This window comes from Crocodylus porosus, unplaced genomic scaffold (assembly GCF_001723895.1).
Source record: "Crocodylus porosus isolate Cpor-Errol unplaced genomic scaffold, CroPor_comp1, whole genome shotgun sequence".
In the NCBI taxonomy this organism is placed as follows: domain Eukaryota; kingdom Metazoa; phylum Chordata; order Crocodylia; family Crocodylidae; genus Crocodylus; species Crocodylus porosus.
Genome location: NW_017728950.1, coordinates 57997004 through 58013374, shown reverse-complemented (window position 1 = coordinate 58013374; position 16371 = coordinate 57997004).

Sequence of the window (16371 nt, the reverse complement as noted above, 5' to 3'; positions counted from 1 at the left end):
AGCCTCTTGAGCTTGTCAAAGTCGGCTTTTCTGAAGTCAAGGACTTCTGTGTTGCTGACTGACTTGCCAGCTTTATGGCGGCATCCACCAGTGGTTTGCACTGGGTCTCTCATAAAACATACACACAAACAGACAAACAAACACATATCGGGATCTAAGCCCTTGGCCCCCTCAGTGAGGCTCCGCACTGGGGTCTTCTACCCCTTGGAGCTCAGGTGGCCACAGGCCTCTCTGGCTTTAGGGTCTTACATCCCCACACCGCCCCTTCACTAGGGCTCTGCGCACTGCCCCTCCACTGGGGCTCACTAACCACCCCTCAGCTGGGGCTTACCAACCGCCCCTGGGGCTCCCTGGGGTCTACCACCCTGTCTGGGTCTCCCTGGGGTCTGCCACTCTGTCACAGCTATAGCCCTACCCTCTGCCCTGGGGTATTACACCCTGTGAGGCTCAGGTGGCCATAGCCATGCCTGGCCTCCTCTCAGAGTCCTTGCAGCCACAGGACTCACGAAGAGCCTGGGCACTGCTCTGAGTCCCTCCACCGACCTGGGCCCTGCCTCAAGACTCCCATAAGCCTGGGCTCCCCTTGAACTGGTTGAACCCACCAGGGATGTAAGAGCTGAGGTTATTAAGCTACCCTGACCTGCCTTTCACTGGGGTGGTAACTGGCCCGGTATTTCCTGGGAACTCTCATGCCACTGGAAGCTCCACCAGACCACCCACTCCTGGCAGAATGCAGTTTTAGGACATGCCCAGGACCAAAAGCCTCCTGCAGATGTTTCATGCAGCTCAGTCAGGTGATGCTTCTGGTTGGCTGCCAGCAGCAAACTACTGTGTTTATATAGGCAGCCATGGTTCTAAAATGACCACTGCAATCAAGCACCTGTTGGCTTCTTGACATGACCCTTAAAGTGGTAGGCACCAACAGTGCCCTGCCACAACAAGCAATCTCAAACTTTCTTTCACATGCAATAAACCAGGGGCAGGTAAAGTCCAACCCAAGGGCCATATTGGATTCCCAGCTGCCCCTGCCTGCATCTCTGCAGCCAGCTTCCATGGAGACCCCAGTAGTGGCAGGACTGTGACAGGGTGGGGCCAGAGTTTCCATGGTGACCAGCCCCAGCAGCACTGACAAGGTGTGTGGCTGGGCAGGGTGCTGCTCTGGGGCTGGGCTCTTGCATTAGTGACAGTGTGGGCCTGAGCTAGGGCAGAACTGCGATTTGTTACCCACACACCCCATGCTGTCATGGCCCTGCCACTCCTGGGGTCTCCAAGGAAACCAGCTACAATGACATGGGCAGGAGCTGCTCAGAAATGGAGTCTGGCCACCGGCCGGATCCACTATTGTGCCCACCCCTGCAATGGACTCTCTCAGAATTATTCTGTGAAGACAAGGCTTTCTTCTAACATGATGACTTTAGGAAACTGCTTTCCTGAGAATGCAGTTTTGGGTTTTTCAGATCTTTTATTGAGAATGGATAGTAGAAACTGATGATAATTACACATTTGCACTTTTAGGAATGTGAAGATAAAATCCATGGCTTCCTGAAGTAAATGAGGGAAGACTGTAATCATTTTATTGCCAGAATTTCAATAAAATTCTGCATATGGCTGGCCTCCACAAGCACATATGAACATACTGTTACCCTTAATCTCTTCACTTCTAATTCTTTTCCCCTTATTTTTTGTTACACCATCTTATCGTGTCATTCCTTGAATAAGATTCTGAACACTAGGAACTTCAGAGAACATCTCAGTGCAAATGTTTTTCATGCCACACAGGCTTACTCTTTTAGCAACTCTAATGACAACATTTTAACAGCAAGACAGAACTATTCCAACTTTCACTTAAGGTGGGCATACTTTATGCTGTAGATGTCAGTTTTATGATCACTTAGTATAACACTGCTATTGAATAAAGCTAATGCAAATAGTCATTGTGACACCAAAATCCACAGGCACAATAGGTCAAATTCATACCTGGTATAATTCCATCATTACATGCATGTAGCTATCATAAAATTACAGAGATGCTATTCTAGACATCACTAATATTAAAATGATTTTATTTCAAATTTGATGCCAAGTAGCTGAGCAAGTTAGCTGAGCATTTCTTTTGAAGGAAAGATGGAGAAGGAATAAAGAAGGCTATAATCCTGGAAACATTGACATTTGATACGTTTCTCTGTTGCACTGGAAAGCACAGATACTGTCACAGACATCGTAGGTAAAATCCAATAAAAATAAATGGGACCCCTTCCATAATTTTCAGTGAGGTCCACATTTTAAATTTCAATCTGAATTAGAATACTACTGCATAATGAGTGAGCTGGGCTGTCCAACTGGCAGTACATGGGCTGCATGTCCCCTGCAAGGGGTTAAATTGTGGCCCATGAGGCTTGTTGGTGTGGCTGCCAGAGCTGCTGCACTGCTGCAACTTCAGAACCCAAGGAGTGAACAATGCTGCCATGTGACCCCTGCACACCCTCCCCCCCCCCCGAATTCAGGGTCTTCAGTTGCCATTGGCAACTAAAAGCAGCAGCAAGGGAAAAGGCTGAGGTATACAGCATAGGATTCACAGATTCATAGAATCATAGAAAATGATGGTTGGAAGGGAACTCAGGAAGTCATCTAGTCCAACGCCCAGGACCCTCCCCAGCTAGATCATCCCAGCCAAGGGTTTGTCTAGATGGGTCTTAAAAGCCTCCAAGGTAAGAGAGTCCACAAACTGTCTGGGTAACCTGTTCCAGCATTTTGCTACTCTCCTAGTGAGAAAATTATTCCTAATATCTAACCTAAACTGCTCTGGCTGCAACTTGGGACCATTGCTCCTTGTTCTGTCATCTGCCACCACAGAGAACAGTCCAGCTCCATCCTCTTTGGAACCACCCTTCAGTTAGTTGAAGGTTGCTATTAAAATCCCTGCCCTGAAGTCTTCTCTTTTCCAAACTAAATAAGCCTAGCTCCTGCAGCCTCCCCTCAGAAGTTATGTACCCTAGCCCACCAACCATTTTCAATGCCCTCCCTCAGACTCTCCAGTTTGCCTACATTTTTCCTGTGGGGGGGATCCAAAACTGGACACAGTACTCCAGATGTGGCCTCATTAGTGCTGAATAGAGGGGAATAACCACTTACCTTGATCTGCTGCGGCACCACTCCTACTAATGCAACCCAGGAAGCCATTAGCCTTCTCTGCAACAAGGGCAAATTATTGGTTCATATTCAGCTTATGGTCCACTGTAACACCCACATCCTTTTCTGCAGAGCTGCTGCCTAGCTACTCGGTCCCCAGTCTGTACCAGTACATGGGATTGTTCCATCCTAAGTGTAGGATTTTACACTTGTCGTTATTGAACCTTGTGAGATTAACTTTGGTCCAATCTCCCAATTTGTCTAGGTCTCTCTGAATTGTAGCCCAGCCCTCCAGTGTATCATCTACTACTTCCCCCAGCTTGGTGTCATCTGCATACTGAGGGTGCACTCCATCCTGTTTTCCAGGTTGTTCATGAAGATATTGAACAAAACCAGCCTGAGGACCTACCCCTGGGGCATTCCACTTGATACTGGTTGCCTGCTAGACATCTAGCCATTAATTACTACCTTTTGAGCCCAACAATCCAGCCAGTTTTTTTAACCACTTTACAGCCAATTCATCCAATCCCTAACTCCCTTTGCTTGCCTGCAAGGAAGTGATGGAAGACTGTATAAAAAGCCTTGCTGAAGTCAAGGTATATCATGTCCACTGCTCTCCCAACATCCATAAAGCTAGTCATTCTAATATATAAAAGCCTAAGTTTGTCTGTCTGTTTGTCTGTCTGTAATGTTTTATTCATGCTTTGGCTGACAAACAGCCAATCAGAGTGTGAACAAGCATTCAAACAGGAGTTGGCAGTGGTGGAGCTCCGCCATGATGGTGGGGACATGGGGGGGCAAAGCCAAAATAGCTGGCCTAACTCCCCTGCGCAAGGGGGGAGAAGCCAGCCCACTGCAGTGGTGGGGGAGGAGCAGCAAACCTAGCTCGACACAGCAGCAGCTGGGTAGGGGAGGAACAGGCCTCCTGGCCCCCTTATGCCTGGTCCTACTCCTCCCCAATCCCTGCCTCCCCTGTGTTGGCTCTGAGTCTGCTCCTTGCATCCCCCCTGCCACCGCCGCCAGGTCGGCCCAGGCCCTCTGCTTCCCCCACTGCAGCGGCCCAGCTTCTCCCCTGCATCAGGCCTGGGCCTGCTCCTCCCCTTCCCCCACCACTACCATTGCCACTGCAGGTGGGAGCAGGCCCAATGTGGGGGCAGGTGGGGAAATGGGCCCAACATGGTGTGGGGGGACCAGCAGGCTGCTGCGGCGGGGTGGGGGAATGGGTCCAGAACCCAAGCAGCATGTGGGAAAGGGGGAGTGGACCCAGGTGGGGTGGGGCATGGGACTCCATCCCTGTCTGGTACCCCCCTCAGACATTCTTGACATGCAATTGGCAAGTCTCATCATAAAAGGCAATCAGGTTCGTCAGGCATGACTTATCTCTCAGTAAATCCATGTCAACTCTTTCTAATCATATTCTTCTCCTCCAATTCCTTAGAAATGGATTTCTTGAGAACCTGCTCCATGATTTTTTGAGGAACTGAGGTGAGGTTGATTAGTCTGTAGTTTCCTAGAATCTTTCTTCCCTTTCTTAAAGATGGGCACTGTATTAGCCCTTTTTCAAACATCCGGGACCTCTCCCAATTGCCATGAGTTTTCAGAAATGATAGCCAGTGACTCTGCAATCACATTGTCCTACTCCCTCAGATGCGTTATGTTTGGCCCCATGGACTTGTATACATCCAGGTTTTCTTAATAGTCTCTAACCTGTTCTTTTACCACTGTTGGCTGCTCACCTCCTTCCCAAACTGTGCTGTCAGGTGCAGTAGTATGGGATCTGACGTTGCCTGTGAAGGCATTGAATACTTCAGCCTTTTCTCATTCTCTCTCACTAGGTTGCCTCCCCCATTAAGTAAGGGACCCACACTTTCCCTGATCTTCCTCTTGTTGCTAACATACTTATAAAAACCCATCTTGTTACCCTTCACATCCCTTGATAGCTGCAACTCCAGTTGCGCCTTGGCCTTCCTGATTTCATCTCTCCATGCCCAATACATCTCCCTAGTCATTTGTTCAGTTTTCCACTCTTGTAAGCTTCCTTTTTGTGTTTTAGCTCACTGAAGAGTTACCGGCTAAGCTAAGATGGTCTCTGCCATACTTGCTAGTCTTCCTGTACATCAAGATCGTTTGTTCTTTTGTCCTCAGTACAGTCTCTTTAAAATGCAGCCAGACTCCTTTCCCCCTCAGAATTGCCTCCCAGGGATCCTGCCCATGAGTTGCCTGAGTGAGTCCAAGTCATAGATTCATAGATTCATAGATGAAGGGTCAGAAAAGACCTTGTAGATCATCAAGTCCGACCCCCTACCCTGGGCAGGAGAGAAAACCAGGCTCAAATGACTCCAGCCAGGTAGGCATCAAGCCTCCTCTTAAAGACCCCCAGGGTAGGAGCCAGCACCACTTCCCTTGGAAGTTGGTTCCAGATCCTAGCCGCCCTGACTGTGAAGTAGTGCCTTCGGATGTCTAGTCTAAATCTGCTCTCTAACAATTTGTGGCCCTTATTCCTTGTTACCCTGGGGGCACTAAGGGGAAGAGGGTCTCTCCCAAACTCTGCTGGTCCCCCCTAGTGAGTTTATAGACGGCCACCAGGTCCCCCCTCAGCCTTTCTTCTCTTGCGAAGGCTGAACAGGTTAAGGTCCCGTAGCCTCTCTTCATAGGGTCTTCCCTGCTGTCCCTGGATCATGTGGCTGGCCCTCCTTTGGACCCTCTTAATACTGTCCACATTCCTCCTGAAGTCTTTTTTTCTGAAGTCCAGGGTCCTTAGTCTGTTGCTATCCTTCCTTCCTATCCTCAGGATCCTGAGCTCAGTCATCTTGTGGTCACTGCTGCCCAAATTGCCATCCACTTCTACATTCCCCACCAGTTCTTCCCTGTTTGTAAGCATCAGGTGAAGAAGAGCACGGCTCCTATTTGGCCTCTCCAGTACTTGTACCAGGAAGTTGTCCTCAACACTCTCCAAAAAATTACTGGACTGCCTGTGAATTGCTGTATTGCCCTCCCAGTAGATGTCAGGGTAATTGCCCAGTTTATTCAAGGAAATCAGGATGACAAGTAGAACATATTACAAGTTTCTGAGCCAAATGCCAGGATCTGGAAAGGAGAGGGAGTAGAAAGTGTGGAGAAAAGGGGTTTTATCCTATTTTTTCACTTTTCTTATCCTGGTGCAGGCTGGGGCTGGTTCCACCATGACTGCAACTTAAAGAAACCTTAGGTCTACTCTAAATCATAATCCAAGCAGTCTCTCCTAAAGAATAGTCTGTTATCTGAAGATTGTGACTACTGTTGCAAAATGGAAATCTTGTTTAGGTTAACACAGAAATGGGAGAGGAAATCAATTTTAAAATGGAAAAGAATAATTACAAAACCAAAACATCTAGAGAAACCAGGGACATGTAACTGAAATATTACAAATTTTCCTATGAAACAAGAAATCATAAATATCAAGTCAAATTACACATTACTTTTTCCTTCAGTTGAACTGGGGAGAAACTTGGCCAGGAATTTTTTGAAAATATCAGGGTCCTATATGATAGTGAAATTAAACAATTTACCTGTATGTCTGTCATAGAGCACTCCTTCAGTATGTTTATAGGTGTATGTTTATAGAGGAAAATTCAAAAACAACTAAGCTAGATTTTCTTTCAATGCAATCATTCATCATACTGAATTAAAGAAAATGGAAAACAAATTGAACATGAACAGGTGGATTGGTTATTATTAATGAGTGTTTTAGGGATCAACTTCCTAAATGCAAAAGAGTATGCTTCAATGGGTTCTTTTAGGAGGATATTCTAGCAAAAATGTTCTTCCTCATACCACCACTGTTGTGCAAATTGGTAACCAGGACTGGACATATGAGACGCCATTAAGGAAGAAAGGAGTGAACTTTGTACTAGGATTAACAAAGGGTAGAGTGTGTTGCCTTTAGATATAGCTGGCATTTCTACTCTCTGAGCCAAATGTTTAGAAAGCCAAACAACTAAGCAGTAGCCATAACCAAGCAAATTATAAAAATTCATCCTAAGCAAAAACACAACAGTCAGTATACACATGCATCTTGCCATCAGTAGCATTAACAGTTCTTGTCAGGCCAGGCCCCTCTTAGTCTGCTATCTGGTACCATGTAAACAAGTGGTTTACCTCTTCCATGGTTGGGTTGCTGGTGACTAAACCAGTACCTCCACCTGGGCTACCCTGGATGAGGAGGGTGTGTGGACACCCAGCAGAACTAAAATCAAGACCCGTGAAAGGGCAGGTGAGCTCCCCATCAGCCAATGGCCATCTATACTTGGAGAAGATATGGGTGCCACCAGGTCACTGCCTGAAGAATCACCAATGTTGCAAAGCAACTTAACTAATCTAGGAGGATTCTTGCAGCATCTAAGGTGCCCCAACGGTCACGAATCACAGCAGCCTCAGGACTGACTTGATTTGAGCATTAACAGATCACAATGTTCAAGTATGGATGAACTATTTTGGGCCATATGCAAGACAGTCAATACATCTAAATATGGAGTTTGACAAAAGCTTTATTAAAAATGTTAATAAAAATAGCAAAAACATCAAAGCATTCATACTGCTTCTGAGTTGGGTTTTGCTCTTGGCTTGCCTATAGCATGTGGGGTTAAATGGAGAGGATATTTCATATTTGCATGTCTCAGGTGTTCCATTTCTATCATGGGGATTTTGAAGGAGCACCTTGGAGCACAGAGAAATGTTCACACGGCCTGTTCTCATTTACATTATAATCTATGTAGGATTCCTATAACTAGATCAGGAACAGGACAGATCTGCAGCTGTCCAGAGTATTAGTATAGTGCTTCACCAGTAGGTGGCAGAGGAGGATTCATCAGGTTATATATACACTTTATGCCCATTAGCTTTTTAAATAAATAATATCAACTTTAACATCTATAAATCAAATTCCCATAGTGCTTTAACTTATGCTAAGTTGGAACCAAGCAGTATTATTCCTCAATATCAGGAGGAAAGCATACCAGAGACTGAACTAAACAAGTGGTTCTAGCGATGCCCAGCAAACATTTCCCTATAAGGACCGAGTTTGCAGAGTGTTTTGTTCCAAATAAAATCAGAAACTGGCTGATGATGCAATCAATATCTTAGTAGTTAATTTGTCATAAATGAATGGGCTATAAATATTGAGGCACTAAAAAGGTGCATAAAGCTTACTCCATGAAATGCCAGTACCACAATAGAACCACAAAGGGTTGATGCTGTTTGGTTATGATATTAACTGTTAGAATTAATAAACTGAAGTCACTTTGGTCTTCTGAACTTTGTTGTTAATAGGGAGCCAGCACTGGGCAGCAGGTAATAGTTTACTTGCATTTAGGAAATGGTTACACTAGGATGGAGGTGGACAGAAAAAAGCTGATGTTGCTTACACTAATAGGCTTTCACCCTGATTATTTCAAAGATAATTCTCCATCAGACTGAGTGAAGTTACCCCAATTTAGGGAAGTGTGTGTCCTGTATATATTCACTACTTCACACTAGTAAAGGACTGTAGCCTCTCACGTACTTACTGCTTAGCTACAAGACAAGGGTGATAACTGATATATATAATTAAGCTTCCTATTTAAAAAAAATGCTTACAGTCATAGATTTCAGTCTTTCACCAAGCCAAAGGGAAAAAAATCACACCAGCTAGAGTACAGAATGAGCAGGGTTCAAATGACCACCTTCCTACTATTGCCATAGAACTGGTGTGTGATCAGTTAAAGAAATTGGATGTCTGTAAGTCAGCAGGTCTGGATGAACTTCATCCGAGAGTGCTGAAGGAGCTGGCCAAAGCCATCGTGGAGCCCCTGGTGAAGCTCTTCCAAAACTCGTGGCACTCCGTGGAGGTCCCCAAGGACTGGAAGAGGGCTAATGTTGTGCCCATCTTCAAGAAGGGGAGGAGGGAGGACCCAGGTTACTATAGGCCAATTAGCCTAACTTCTATCTCAGGGAAAATCCTGGAAAAAATCATTAAGAAATCTATGCGCAATAGGCTTGCAGAAGGTAGGATCCTGAACAGCAGCCAGCATGGCTTCATTGCAGGCAGGTCTTGTCTTACCAGCCTCATCTCCTTTTACGACTAGGTGACTTGCCACCTGGATAAGAGAAAGGAGGTTGACATTATATATCTCGACTTCCAAAAAGCTTTCCATCTGGTTTCCTACAATGTTCTCATGAGAAAATTGGAAGACTGTGGGCTTAACTGCGAGACAGTCAGGTAAGTAGGAAGCTGGCTGTGAGGTAGGACCCAGAGAGTTCTGATGAACAGATCTATTTCATCTTGGTGGGAAGTGGGCAGTGGTGTCCCACAGGGGTTGGTGCTTGGTCCAGTACTATTCAACATCTTCATCAATGATTTGGATGTGGGGGTGAAGAGCTCACTGGAGAAGTTCATGGACAACACCAAGTTATGGGGAAGCGTGGCTGTACTTGAAGATAGGCTGCAGATATAGCTGGACTTAGACAGGATTGCAAATTTTTTCATAGATCTATAGATCCATAGATTGTAAGGCTGGAAATTGGTCAGACCGGAACCAGATGAAGTTCAACTTCGAGAAATGTAAAGTGCTCCACCTGGGGACAAACAATTCCCTGCACACCTACAGGCTTGGCAACACGAACCTGACCAGCACTATGAATGAAAGGGACCTGGAGGTAATAATAGACCACAATATGAACATGAGCCAGCAGTACAATGCTATACAATACCTTGGCATGCATCAATCGATGCATCTCCAGCAAAACCAAAGAAGTGATTTTCCCACTCTACTCAGCATTGGTGAGACTGCAGCTGGAGTACTGTATCCAATTCTGGGCACCCCAATTTAACAAGGTAAAGCTTGAGAGTCCAGAGAAAGGCCACCTGTATGATCAGAGACTTACACAGCAAGCCATATGAGGAAAGGCTGAGGTTTCTGGGACTCTTCAGCCTGAAAAAAAGAAGGCTGAGAGGGGACTTGGTAGCAGCTTACAGCTACATCAAAGGCATACATCCAGGGCTTGGTGAACATCTGTTCACCAGGGCACCCTTGGGGAAAACTAGGTGTAAAGGGTTTCCTCAGAGCTGGCAAGCTCAATCAGGGTGTTTCCAGTCTTGGGACGAGGATCTGCAGCAGGCTGTGCCCACAGAATGCATGCACGTGATTGGACAGCTGTAACTTCGGGGCAGGAAGCCTGGGAATAAACAGGGGAGACTAGGTAAGGAGATGGGAGCTGAAGCTGTGGGGAGAAGGGCTGCTGTCAGGACAGTTGCTTCTGAGAGGACAACTGGCAGAACAATTGACAGAGTGAGCTGCTACTGAGGGCAGAGGAGCCACTAGCTAATGAGCACCCAGATTGCCTGGTATCCTTTACTGAAGGAGCAGGGATTGTGTAAACAGGTTCCCCTCCCCACTCTTAAGATCCCCGGGCGCAGGGAGTCACTGGAGGGAATCAGGGACGGGGGTTGCTAGAGGACGTTTTCTGGGAGAGCTGGAGAAAGCAGCAGGGAATCGTGGCTGTGGGGGAGCTCCAGCAGAGAGCTCAATAAAGTACAGCTGAGAAGGGGCACTCCAGGTGCCAAACACAGAGGAGCTAGCGGCCTTGGGAAGTGTCTGGGGAATGGTGTGAGGAACTCAGGAAAGACTGGAAAAGGGAAGAAACCTGGTCTCTGAAGCAGCCACACCTGAGGTCCTGACAGGCACCCATCTTCTGTCCAGATGACGGCATTGCCACCCCTCTTCTGATGTGGGACGAGCAGCGCTCGCCGGGGCTCCACTGCAGCCACTGCACAGTGGACTACTTTGCTGCAGGCAGAGTGATTTTGTGAAGACCTGGTTGACTAAGTGTATATACCTGCTATAAGTTGCCTGAGTGTTAAAGTTGATAACATAATTGCTTTTGTTGTATGATAAGTATTTGCTTTATCTGCTGGTAAAGATTATTATTGAGCTCATTGAAAATATTTTGTTTTTTATGGGATGTTGAATTTGTCAATCTCTCAGTTATTACTGTAAATAATAAATTATTGTAAATAGTTATTTAATGTGTGGTCTGGTGAGGGAGGACCGCAGCAGAGCACTCCCATGAGTGGTGCTCCCAGCCTGTAGACAGAGTGGGAGTAGACCAAGACCTATTGGCACCCCAGGATCCCAAAAATTTAGACATGGCTGTAGCACCGCTGCCAGGGTTACATAGGCACAGACTCCTGGAAGACCATTCCAGGCTCAACATTAGGAAAAAACTACTTCACAACTAGGGTGTCCAGAAATAAGCCACCTCCAGAGGTGATACAATCGCCTACCCTGGAAATCTTCAAGAGGAAACTGGACGGGCGCCTTACTAGGGTCAGCTGACCCCCCAGTTATCTTTTCTGCTTGGTGCAGGGGGCTGGACCCGATGATCTTCCGAGCTCCCTTCCAGCCTTACAATCTATGGATCTATACCCTTACCACGTAACACAAGTTCATTGCTGCATGACAACTATTCCTAATATCTTCCCAGTTAGCCTTCACTCAGAACAAGGAACTAATTTCATGTTCCTTGTTCTCAAGCAGAACCCTGCACTGTTAAAGGTAAATCCTCTTTGTATGTATTTTTACCACCCCCAGATGGGTGGTCAATAAGTTATATTAAAGAAATGTTTGGGGGCAGATGCTAGAGACTTCGACCAACTGGTTTATACAGTATTTTATTCTCAGTGCAGGCTTCTGCTGGCTCCTGTCTCTTTAGAGCTTCTTCATGGGTGGAAGTCCTGGAGCACATTAGTTTTAAATATCTGTGGGAGGCCCAGGATAGTCACACTAATAGCAATATGCTTCTGGGATATAAAAGAGGCTAAAGCACCTCTGCTGCTTTGCCTGAAGTAAACCTAACCCTGGTATTGGGCCAGTCATACAATAAACAAGCCTGAAGAAAAATGTTGTGCTCCTATTAATTCCCAGTTCAGAAAGCAAGTTCCTAGCCAAGTGACAGGGCTTATATGAAATGATCTAGAGGGCTAGACCACTGGACTATGGGGTTCATTGCCCAGAGAAAAGCAAAAGCACAATTATTGTGTAAATTGTTTATCTATTCATTCACCCTAAGGCAGGTGAAAATCTGGAACCCCATGTCCCTGAGCACATGGCTTGTAGCAGGGAGGCCTAAATAGTGCACAGCAACACCAGTAAGTAAAACTCTTGAAAGCCTCTAAAGATGTGTTTTATCATATGCTGGGATGGAGCTCACCAGTAGCGCACTAGACCAACTTTAAGTCTGAAGGCAACAACCTGTCAGGAAATCCTACCAGGTCCCTCAGAGATTGAACAAATGTAGGAAATCTGAGATGGTATGGCTCTGGGAGACTCAGGTTTGGATGGTCCTCTCAGATTTTGACATTACTGTACCCAGAGCCATAATCATCCAATTCTGTATATATTTTGGCAGATAAATGCCATGTCCTTTTTGAGGTGAACCTGGATGACCTGCTAAACCACCTTGGCCAAGTCTGAGACATTACAACCTTAGATTTGATGAGGGGTTATTGGTATATTCTCCTCTTTCACGTTCCATTAAAAAAAAGCTTTTGTTTCCCCAATTGTCTTGTTCCATTTTTTCACAATGCTATTTGACTGACTTAGCACACCAACCACTTCTAAAGTTTGATACAGCTTCTTGATTGGGAGCTCTAAACCAATCTACTAACACTATAGAAAGTCCTTTCCTCAGGTTTGCTCCTTCAAGACAGAAGGCTGAGTAACATTGCACCTTATAAACCAACTAAATCAGAGATACATAAGATTTTGTAAGCAGCATTTTACTTTATCAGATGCTAAGAAGGGACTGTAAGGAGAAAAGCTTCCAAAAAAGAAAGGATAGGGAAGAAGAGAAGGGAGGAGGCACTGCTGGTAGAAGTAATGTGGATAGAACAGAGAAAAATAACGTTAACTCATTCAGAGACATATAGCTTTTGAAAGATAAGCCAGGTAATGGAATAACGGGGTAATTTCCTCCCCATATTCTCCCTTTCCTCCCCATATTCTCCCTTTCCTCCCCCTTCCCTATCCTTTGTATTCAGACCACTGCTTTCTATTTAGAAGCTCTGGTTCTTGCAGTTCTATAATAGCAACTAATGAAGCATGTTGTTGCTTCTGCAAGTTTACACATCTCCAATTTAATTAGTCACTCTATACAGTGCAACTTTACCTTGCCTTCTGCCTGACTTCAGATTAAACAACAAACTCTTTCTATCCTTTGATGGGACATTAATTGTTTGGCTTCCCCTTGCTTGAATCCTTATAGGAGAGGTAGGCAACCTCTTCCAGCTGTGGCCCAAAATGACACTCCCTTGGGTCAGAGGCAAGTGGGTGGGTGTGCAGTAGGACCCATCCACACTCAGTGTTTCTTCCTGTGGTGACATAGGGACAGTGCCTGCAGCTGAAGCCCCTTTGCTGCTGAACACTGCCAAAGCCCCAGGTCTATGGGCTGGATTTAGTGGCTCCATAGGCTGTAGGTTGTGGACCCCTGCTTTATGGTGATAATGATACAGGCCACCTTTGCAAAGCACTTAGAGATTTACTGTTGAAAAGAGCTATACAATAGATAATTGGATATTCTCATTGGTTCACCAGTGGAGAAACTGAGGCACAGAGGTGAACTTATTTAGCTAAGGTCATATAGGAAGCATATAGCTAATTTTTCCATTTAAGAAACAAACAAAAAACCCCACAAACAGACATACATACACATACCAACATACTATACAACTGACAAAGCCAGAGGTGTATGATTAGCAAAGAACAACACCCAAGAGGCTGAGAAAAAAACTACTGATAGCAGAAAGGAGAGGACAAAGAACTGAGTCCTGTAGTCTCAGCTAGAAATTTAACTTCTTTAACATTTAACTTCTTTAACTTTATTAGCATACTAATATATGTAATATTGTAAAACTAAGAGGATGCAATATTCCAGAAAAGTATAGACTTTGCAGTGTAATTATTTATTTTATCAGCAGCAATCTGCAAAAAATAAAAAATGGAGTGCCCAAGCTCTTAAGCTTGCATCTTTCAAGCTCTGTGTTGTTATCTTCTGAAGACAGAAACTTCTTCACCAACTCCAAAAATTTTACAAGAGAGAGGAGGGAAGGCTTGGTTTGGATTACTTTCTGTTGGTTTTACTGGAAGTCAATACAGAGGATCTATTTGTTGATCTTTCATCTCCTAACACAAACACATACAAAAAACCCCAGGTTTGGCAAAAGACAGTATTCTTCTGGCCAATACTACTAAGAAACAAATAGGAAAAAAACCCCAAGAAGCAAGGAGGCCAGGAGATAGAATTACTATGAGGAAAATAAAGCACCATTTTCTATTTGATTTGGGTAGCAGGGACCATGGCATGCAATACATACTATAACAGATCTTGAAAGACTTACTTCTTGTTGAAGCAGAAGGCATTTTGCCAACATTAATTCCAGTATCATAAATCATTTGGATTGTTCATTTGAGCTAAGTGTATATTGTTCACATTTCCTTGATGCTTACTTTTTCAAAAAATCCTTTTTTATAAAGATACATTAAAATAAGAGACTATTCTGCTAGGTTAACAAAAACATAAAAAAGATCATGGCATGATGTGTGTTATTTCCACTTTGAACCATGTTTTAAATAGATTTTGGATTTACAACCTGGAGAAATGGCCATGAGAAGCTGGACAAAAGCAAAAGGCAGATCCAGTATACCAGCCTGAATTCAGGTAGCTAAGGCTATGACATGAAGCCAAAAGGTCAAAAGCAGAGGCCAAACTACAGAAAACAATCAAAGATCAGAAGCCAGAGTCAGGAGACTGGAACTAAGAACCAGGAAAAAAGGAATGGAAGTCAGGAATTGGGATAGGAGCAGGACAAAGGAGATATGCATAGATCAGAAGTCTCTTGCAGAGTGGAAGCCCAGATCAGGTGCCAGGACAGTCCCTTAAATAAGGAGTTAGAGCCAAACAAATGGCTGAACAGGGCTGCCTTGGTCCCTAGTTGGAACTACTATTGCAAACTTTATCAATGAATCTAGGAGACAGTATTTGCAACCCTGGAGTGAGAAGAGGGTGCTGTAGGAAAGCATTTCCTCACAGAAGAGAGACACAGGTCCAGGGCTACAGCTAGATGTTTGGGACTATTACATTAACAAACTGGGAAGAGGGTAAGGACTGCTGGTTTAAAACTAAGGATCCAGTGGTGTACCCTGAACAGAAAACCTCTGATAGTACGTAGCACTCCTGGAAGTCATCTAAGGTGTTGGTGGATGCCACGCAGAAGAACTGACTAGGAACAGGAAGGCGGCCCCACATTCACAGCACAAACACAACAGAATTTTTCTTCTGGCAATGTAAACTGTCCTCCCAGTCCTATCTAGTGAGACAGTGATGAGGAAGTCTGGTAATTTCATGTGACCTCAGATGGGGAGTGCATACAGATCTGGCGAGGGAAAAATTCTAGCCAGAGCCAAAGGAGAAGGTTTGGGAAAAATTAGGAGACTGCAATATTGGATGTTGATATGTGCCACGATCTTCCTTTTATTTTAGAATGAATTCAGGTGTGGGATTATGAGGTTCGCTCCATGGAGAAGCCAAAGCCAACAATTTAGTCCACTGCTAGGATTGCTAATTCTAAACTGGGGAGCAGAGACTTAGCCTTTACAGACCCTATCCCTTTGGTGGTACAAAGCACGTACAGGGTCCCTTTTCTCATTTCCCTTTTGTAAGCAGGTTGATGTACCTGCTGCCATGCAGGCATGCTTAGGAGTCCTTCAGACAGTTCAAAAAACAGTCCACAAGTGGGCCTGGGTAACTGCAGCCTCAGTGTCTGGCTTTGCTCCCTTGGGAGACCCTCAGCAAGTCCTCACAACACAAACAATATTCCTTGGTCCAAACAAACAAGGTCTGTAACAGACACCATATCTAAGGTGCAAGACAACAATTCCTTAGAAAAAGAAACATGAAAGGAAGTATTAGCACCCAATGCAGCTTTGAAATACATACAGCAAACATACAATCAAATACATTTTTGCTTTGGCAATGGTATGAACTAAAAATCTATGATGACCAACTCAAAGACTGCTTTCCCTGAATGACTTTCAATCTTTCAATATTATTTAATGCTAAATCCTTTATTCTTCAGTCTGTACGGCTCATATCTTCCTTGTACTCCTACAGCACTCAGTACAGGGTGTCCTGGGGCAATACCACAGTGCAGACAGCATCAAAGTTATGATC